The sequence below is a fragment of the Gavialis gangeticus genome, unplaced genomic scaffold (assembly GCF_001723915.1).
Source record: "Gavialis gangeticus isolate Ggan-Ray unplaced genomic scaffold, GavGan_comp1, whole genome shotgun sequence".
Lineage (NCBI taxonomy): Eukaryota > Metazoa > Chordata > Crocodylia > Gavialidae > Gavialis > Gavialis gangeticus.
In genome coordinates, this window is record NW_017729004.1 from 65,217,374 (window position 1) to 65,226,840 (window position 9,467).

Sequence of the window (9,467 nt, forward strand, 5' to 3'; positions counted from 1 at the left end):
CCACGCTCCCCCGCACCACCGCCCCCAGCACCGCGCCGCCTCCTCCCCCGGGAGCCGCCGGCTGCAGCCGCAATGCAGCTGCGCCCGGCTCAGCACCAGGAGAGCGGGCAGCGCCAGATACCTGCCCCGCGTGCCCGAGCACCTCCCGGCCCGGCCTGGCCCGGCCCGGCCGGAGGGGGGGAGGGGACATCGCCCGCGCGGAGCTGACAGGACTCGTGCCTCAGCCGGGCTAGTCGCCAGGATTAGGTCAGCGCGGCGCCCGCCAGCCCGGATTCTTCTCCGGCCCGGGAAGGGAGCAGCCGAGGGGGCGAGGGTGTTGGGGAGGAAGGGAAGAAGTCCTTTCGCCTCTGCCCCTGCCCCAGGATTGAGAGAGGGAGGCCCAAGCCTGGCTCGGCCAAGAACAGCAAACAGGACACTCACCTCTTCAGAGGGAGGCAGAAGGGGGCTGGTGGACCAGCTGGGACTGTGGCAGGCCTGAAACACTGGGCGAATAACCACAGGAGCCAACTACTGAGGTCTGTTGTGAACAGGGCTACTTACCTGGCCAAGAAGGAAAAGCGTGTGGTCAAGGAAAGCTGGCATTTTTCATCATAGCCAACGCTACTAAAATAGATATAACCCTTGAAATTGTCCCGGCCCCCACCTCCAAGTTAAATATGGCCACTAGTTCAGCTTCTTCAGATAATAAAAATGTTGGGCTTATATTTATAGGGGTGTGGGTTGTCGCCGGGTTGGTCTAAGGACATAGGCAGACGAGGTTCTTCGGGTGAATCTCATATCTTTTATAAGACCAACTTAAACAGTTGGACATATAGGGCTTATAGTTAGCTTTCAGACTGGAGCAAGGAGGCTAGGCTCCGACAGCTGCTCCTTGGACCTGGACAAAGAACAAAATTAGACTCTGCACTCATAGGCTAAGCGGAGGCAGGCAAAAGGCCTGAGGCTGAATTGATTCAATCTTTGCAGGTTAGTTTAAGCTGCATAGATTGAACCAATAAGCAAGTGAACAGACATTCACTTCTGATCCCAGAAGTGCAACCACATGCCTGCAGTGGCCCAAGCCAGAAGCTGGAGCATGCCTCTCTACTCAGCTGAAGCAGACAGCTTGGGCCTAGGCTAGTCTTGGGGGCAGTTTTCAGGGGAAGTGCAAAATATCCCAGGATGCTGGGGGACTTGAGTTAACTTGAATCTGGAGGGGGTCTGGGACAGAAGTTCAATAAATCTGTTCATCTGATACTACATTCATCCAGGTTTATCTTAAACCAGTTTCAGCCATTTTGAAAGCGGTTTATGTGCCCTGAACTTCTGTTCTGTTACAGATTTGAACTGGCTTCTGGTCACTTATACCAGTTTATGTGTCATTTTTGTTCCTAGCTGTAAAGGCAAAAAAAGGTGAGCAGACTGCGGGAGAGCCTCTGCGGAAGCACCCCTGCATTCTGCAACAAGTGACAGCTGTGAGTGAATCATTGTCATTTCTAGTACATTTATCATTTAGTAATGCATTTACCTTTAGTAATGATGGAAACTCTACCAAGATGAAAGTGTGTCTCAAAATAATACAGGTATTTGAGCAATATAGTATTTTCACTGTTTTTTTTAATGAGTTTCACAAGGATGTTAAATGTTCCTTGGGAACTGAATATTCAAGATGGTGGCAAGGTCTGTTTCCCTCTTCTCTCCCTAGCAAGTCAAACCTGAACTTATTTTGCATGGCAAAAAATTAATTGGGGCATGATCAACTTTAATCAATCTTTCCTGGTATCAGATTGACTGATACATCAAACACTAGTCTAAATAAAAGCTTAGCACTGAAGTCTATGATTGAGTAATTGTGAGTTGGATTGCATATCTCAATCATGTGAGCAATCTATAGTGACACCCAGAATTTTGGAGAATACTGAGCTATAAATTGGATGGCAGCTTACATATTACCTTAATGAAGGAAAGGAAAGACAAAGAAAGGAAAGGAAGCATAGAGTTTATTATGAAGGGTTACAAAATTGATCTAAGTTTTGTTTAAAGCAGGATTGTATTGAACAATTTTTCAAACAAATTCTGCCTCATGCTCAATTGTTTTAGTACTAACTTACCAGTTCAACTTTAAACCATAAAATAATTACTCCTTTTGCTTACCACTAATGGTCACAAAATGCTTCAGAAGTCCCTGATTTGGGGCCTTCCAGTAATCTTCTTTAAACCCTGTTAAATTACATTTAGTAATTAACCAAACACAAGTCCTCTAAAAATCTCTTAAATCTATTCCCTGATTTGACATGCCTGAGCAGTTTGCCCTTAAACCTGGTCTTTTGAAAGACTAGGAAACAAGGAACAATAGCGTAGCTGTAAATTTCCATTTCCAGGCATAATACATAGAAAAAAACAATAGGAAATTTAAAAAGCTAGCACTTTCAATGGAAAATGGAGTCATTACTATGACTCAGAGAAATGACTACTTTCTCATCATAATCTCCCATTTCTTAATTATAGGTAATAACAATTTTGTTTTATATCTGGGACATGAGTAGCTGTTTGTTTATGAATAGCACATATGTCCATACCACCTTGCAGCCTTCAAGACAAATTTAGATCTCTCAACTTCTGCAAGACTCTAATAAAATCTTTCTGAAAGATATTTTGTGCTTTAAAACGAAATCAGCCTGTAGGAAACAATCTTCTTAACTCATTCCTTCAGAATCCAGTGTCAAGTTATGCGACTTGTACTTCAATCCAGGCATAAGAAAGATAATCTTTACTAAATCCATTTTCTTTCATGTAAGCAGTTTATTGCCTATCATGTTTCCATCTTGCAAAATATTAAAATGCATATCCAGATAGATAATCTCATTCAGAGTTTGCATGTTCTGAAAAATGTATCTCCTCATAAAAAGTTCTGTTAATGTTAATATGTAAAAAAGACTCCACTGTGGATTGTTTTCACCACAACAGTTGGCTCCGGCATTGCAATACCTAACTCTAGGTTCCCTGCCATTTTCTGATACCCTGAGCACATGGGTGGTTCTTGGGCTGTGGCAATGGGGGTGCAGCCGCTTCCACACACCCCCTCCCCCTTCAGCTTTGTGTCATGTGCACAGTGAAGAAAACTCATTGTGCATGTGCCACACAGCTAGAGGAGGTGTGGCTGAAGCCCCTTTCTGTGATCTGGAGTGTCAGTGAGCTCTCAGTGCTCCCCAGCATGTCAGTACAGCTCTTGCCAATTCTCCACATGTGCTGTAAGCAATATGAGTTCTCTGCCTGGTTGGCATGGGATCTGCCCAGAGTCCATGCTTTCAGCTTTGGAGCCTGCTGCTGTTTGTTCTTCCATTCTCTCCTCCCCCGCCCTGCCACCTGCTCTGGATCTGTCCCTGTCTGACTGCCAAGGTACCATGCATGGGAAAAATTAGGCACCCAGGAAGGGCTTTTCAGAAACCACCTGTGTAGGGAACTCCAAGGCTAGCTAACCATAACAAAATATGAAAGGAAAAAAGGTGTGTAACTCTCAGGTGGCTGACTAGAGATAGGTGTCTTTCTGGCCAGGCACATGGCTCCTTTCACTCAGGATCCCAAGCCATGACTCGTCACTTGGAGCATGACGGGAGAGTTGAGGAAGCATATAGTGGTTCCCAAAAGCTTTTCTGTGTCCCTCCCAGTTATACAATTGATCCAATAAAATATATCATCCATAAAACTCTTTGCTTTCTGCTTATGATGTAATTTTTTAAACATTCAAAAACAATTCCATAGTCTCATACACACCCATGAGGCAAGGATGTGCTATTTTAAATGGACCTATTAAGAATGCCAATTGGGTTCAAGAGAGAGAGAGAGAGAGAGAGAGAGAGGACTTGGCCTATGGAGAGCTGAGAACAAAGATGACTTGGTTTTAATTGATCTCTTTGTCACATGCAGTCCCTCACATAGAATCCAGCAGGCCTGCCAACTCCCACAAATCAAGTGAGCCTAGGATTTCTAGCCATGGTTATATTTGTAAATGTTATTAAATTCACCCATCTCTTCAAAATATTTTAAAATAGCCTCTGTAACATACATATATATATTTTTTCTTTAATCTGTTCTGTTGCTGTCTGTATTGTAAATAATATTCATAAATCTTAATATTTTACATAATTTTTCAAGGTGTATATCTCCCCCAAAAAACCCTTTCTTTTGAGTCATAGATTTTTTTCAAAGGGTCCATATATTACAAGTAGAGCCATCTAACATATTAATTGGACAGAAAGGCATAGTTGAAAGGGTCATTGTACTTCATTCCAAGACAAGCCTTGGAGCCTGTGATAATAGAAGTCCAAGTTTGCTTGTTCCCTAGCTCTTTAAGATCCTGAACAGGGGTGAGCTCTGAGCAGAAACTGGAATAAGTGTTTTGGGAGAGGAGTGTATCAAGAACCAATTGAAAAATTCTTCTAACATCTGTTGCAAAAAATATGTAGAAACCTTTGACAATTTTTGTAATGATTCAAAAGTGCCATCAGAAAGTCCTCTCTTACCAAGGGGCTCCTTGAGACAAGATAAGTGATCATAGACAGAGATGTACAATCACCAAGCAGCTCAACAAATTGGAATGGGAAAGGGAAGCTTTCACTTCTAATTTACCAATTCAAAATTGGCCTAAATTGATTGAAAGTTATTACCATTTTACACCTTCAGTGGCCTATGTGAATTAATTAGTTGTTTCACTCCAATTTCCAATAGATAAAAATCTACATAACAAACCACTATCGCAGCTGCCACTAATTGGCATCCCTGCTCAGTCTCTGCAGAGAGCACCTAGGTTTATGTGGAGAATCAAATACAACATATAGTTGATCCCATTAAAACAAGTATGAGGCTCAGGTATAAGGCAGTGCAAAGGCTTGCACTGCCTGTGCCTATGAGGTAGTTGTTCTATTGTGTTTTTACACATTTCCCAGTTTTTATTAGTAAGAAATGAGATCACTAAATGTATGACAGTCTGTGTCTTGCATTGTTTCTTCCACTTGAGACCTATTCCCTAATGAAATTCTGAAATGAAATTGTGATTCAAGGACTGAAACAATGACCGAGATGACTATTAAAGAACAATTAATAATTGGTTTGAAGTAGAGTGACCATATTTCCCTGATCTCAAAGTGGAGACCCTCCATTCCCTCTTCCTACCACTCTCCAGCATGCTCAGCTAACTCAAAGCTCTGGTTTCAGTTGTGCACATCATATAGCAGGAAGAATGAGTGCAGTGTGCCAGAGAACAGGATGGTCCCATGTTAAATACTTGTCCTAGGTATCCCTCTGAAAACTGGACAACAGCATTCATTTGATCAAAATGATGGGACATCCAAGATACATGTTTAACATGTGACTGTTCTAATAAAAGTAATAAAAGTATGGTTACCTTAGCTTAAAGGGACTCTTTTTGCCAGTTTCTCCATAGTTACAGAAGCAGAAGAAAAATACTAGCCTACTTTATTTTGGGGGTCCCTTTTGCCTGTTCTTATGTCAGAATACCAAGAAACAGTACCACATCTTTTCTATAGTATCTGAGTGTGAATACACACAAACCAGAAAGACTACCTATTTGTCTGTGCACTCTAACAGGCTTGCCTTTGGAAAGGAATCCTGCTATAGAATTTTCTTTTCCTGGAATGTGAAATGGTAACAATTCAGTGGGCTTGTTCAACTGAAAACAGAATTTTTAAAGACTGTATTTGGAAGGAAACAGATGTTGGCCCCTCCTTTCTTGTTCAAATAAGCTATTTTTGTATATCTGATAAAACTTTTATGTGCTGACCCTGTAGTAACTGAAGAATTGAATCCAGAACTCCCTGAGCAGCTTACAATTTCAATCTTTTTTAGGTTTCAGCTCATTCTTTAATTAAAGACCTTACCTGGAAAAGTGGCACTTCATCCATCTTTCAAGATATGTCTCAAAATATTAGTTGGAGGAGAGAAAGAGAGAGAGAGAATAGTAGGTATAAAATATCAAGTTAGTGCTAAATAGGCTGCTAAGTTCAGGTCATGAAACATTTCCAGCCAAGAACTTTATATTAGGGGGGTAGACCTACTTCTAAAGTTGTCTAATGTAACTGTGCTATTTCATAAACTGGCAATAAACCTAACACTGGCTATAAACAATAGTGAGAAATCAATTTTGAATCTATTGCTTGTACTTAAGATTAAAGCTACTCTAGCTTTCCATTATAAGATTGATTTTCTTATAAGATTTCCTAAAGATCAAATATGTTATAGGTAGCACGTCTCAGAAATTTAGCTGAACATGATTTTTTTAAATCATTATAATAGTTTTGGTTCATCTTTCTTCCCAAATGGCTCAGCCTAGAATTCCACATTTTTTTGTTTTGCCTTGTTGTAGATAAGTGCCTTTCAGCCTTTTTGAGAGTTAAAATGTAAAAGAGTTTTAAGATATATACATAGCAATGGTGGTGGGTATAATAGTAAGGGAGAGGGGTGGGGGGAGCAGGTGCAAAATTGCTGTGAATGCGGCAGTGGCTGATCACACTGCTTCAAACAGGGCTGCAGTATCTGGCAGTGCTGTGGGCATTGCACAGCTGCCCAGAGTACAGAATTTCCTGGCTATGCCTCTGGGTATAAATACTCGTAATATAAGCTAACTGTGTTCTGACTTATCTGCTAAGCTGAAATTCTTATTAGGATGAGTGAGAGACCAGGAAGAAATATAATGGAGGTAAGAATCTGAGAAATTATATGGAGAGTAGAGCACAGGACCTGGAGAGCTTGTGAGAGAGGCATGAAGCCATATTCCCCATTTTTAGAATGGGCATGGGGAGGGGTAAAATACTTCTGGGGCTTGGAAGGCAGCTACAAGTTATTGAGGGAGGAACAAACAGTGTGTATATATGGAATTAATACATGTAAGACTTTCAAGATAAGAACTAAGTTCACTCCCTATATCCATCTTAAAACAAATGGATAGGAGTTAGCCAAATAACTCTCATAAGCAAAACGACTTCATAAAATAAGAGCTATAATACTTGCATTTATAAATCTGGGCCACTAAAACTATTAGCACAGCACAGGGAAATTAAGGATTCAATGGCAAGTGAGAGCCCATGGAGATAATACAAAGCCAAAGTTAGGGAAACAAGAAGCGAGAATTTCTTAGGGTGATCTCTTTTATTGGACCAACTGTGTAGTTGGGATAAATAGACTTTTGCATGCAATACATTCTTTCTCAGGGCACATGAAGATACTTGTGAGGACACTTAAAAGGGAATATAAAGTTACCTAAATATTTTTAGAATATTGAACAGATTATAGGCCACATTTTGTAAGTGCTACAGTCAAATTTCAACATATTGAAGATATGAATAAGATAATTTGGTGTAAAGAATATCAGAGTTCATTCTTCTACCATTTTTAATAGGGTTTTATTAATTACAGGTTTAATAATTAAACAATCATGTTTTATGGAAATTATACTTTTTAAAGCATGTGGAAGTAGATTCTTTCTATAGATTTTTTCCCAATCATTACATACATTTGGCAAACAAGGGAGAAAGATACGGTTATCATTTTTTTTATTTTTTCTGTTAATAGTTACAACAAAAATCATAAGGGATATGTTCCAAAAAGGGAGGAAAATATATGGTTTCATCTCAAATTAATGCTAATATTCTAGGGTTTCACCTTTAAAGCAAAGGTCCAGCTGTGAACAGAAGAGCTGCCCCCTCCTGGATTAACCTTTGTGAAAAACATTCTGTGATGAAATGAGTGGTCTTCTTTGACAAGCACTTAATAGGAAAGTTGAAACAAAGTCACTTGATGTACGTGCCATATATGCCAAGCAAAAGGCACAACAGCTTTAGCATTATAAAAATTGATTGATGACAACAACCACCTTTATCTTTGGTGCATGGTCTTTATACTTGCAAGGGCTGTACATGAAGCCCTGACTGGAAGCTACTTTTATTAGTGGTAATGAAGCTTCTTAGCATTAGGTAACTGCTGAGTGATTTCTTGTCAGTGAAAAATGTTTACACCACAGTTAAATTGACTGAAGAAGAGCTGCAGAAATGTTAAATTGCTCTCCAAGTACAATTTGCAGATTACAGTAACTCCAGGGAGTTACCAGTGCAAATTTAAAGGTCAGTTTCCATTAACAATTATTATGAAAATACACATGGAAGGATGGAATTTTCATAAGAAGCAGAACCACTCCAAGCCAGTTGCTTTTTAGCCTTACCATTACTCAAGAAATGTAGAAAGGTCCGTATATATAAAAAAAAAAAAATTAGAAAAATAAAACTTAAGCTGGCGTTTAAGTGTACTAAACTTGCTATGGCATACCATGGATTAAAGAGATGCATTTCATTTCCTAAGTCTAGAGCTTTAGAAATGTAGGCTTGATTAGAGAAAGTTGCAGAGTGCCTCCAAAATCATCCTGTGTTCTGTGGAAAAAACACTAATTTGTTACAAAGGAAAACCAGATATTTACTACTAATTCTAGTAGTGCCAGTATTTCTTGCTTCTCAAGGGAGTGCTTACATGTAGTCATGTACAATAAGATTACTCTTTAAACATCTGGGAGTAAAAAAAATAATGTGATAAGAAAATATCCCCCAGGTTCCTTTTGCTATTAGTTACAGCCATACAACTCAATTGAACTCTCTCAAGTGGGACAAACATCCACTCAATACAAATGCTAAGTCACTTACGGCCCTGGCAGATGTTACATTTATTGTGCAATTAATGCATTAAATGGGTGATAAATTGTAACATGCCACACATTCAGATAATTTATGGCATAATAAAATGACAAACCAGCCACAAAGATGTCCCACATTAAATGTGTCCTGGCATAATTATTGGGATCTGGGATAAAAATTTTCAGGCCCCATCACACCATTCTTCTTCTTTCGTATTACATTTTAGAATTACAACATTCACAGATTAGTATCTAAATTTGATAACCATTCAACTGCTTCAGGAGTAGTGGCATGGATTGATTTTAGATTGCCATTAAATGATCTAATTGGGCAATCATTCACAATGTGTTGCAGTGTCTGAAAAATAGTACCACAATAGCAACCTGGACTCTCTTTGATTCTCCATTTATGGATTAGGTGCCTATATTTTCCATGAAGTGTCCAAATGTGATTCAGGGAAGACCAAATCTTTCTCAGTAGGTCAAATTCTGGCTGGGAAATTATAGTTTCATAGTGCTTAGAGTCGGAAGGAACCTAAACAGGTCATCAGATCCGATCCCCTCCCCCAGACAGGAACCAGTGCTGGGGTCATAACACCACAGCCAAATATCCAGCTTCCTCTTGAAGACCCCCAAGGTAAGAGAGAAAACCACCTCCCTTGGGAGTCCATTCCAGAGCCTGGCAGCCCTAACCATAAAGTAATACCTCCTGATGTCCAGCCTGAACCTTCTCTCTAACAATTTGTAGCTGTTATTCCTAGTAACCCTGGGTGGTGCCTGGGGGAACAGAGCT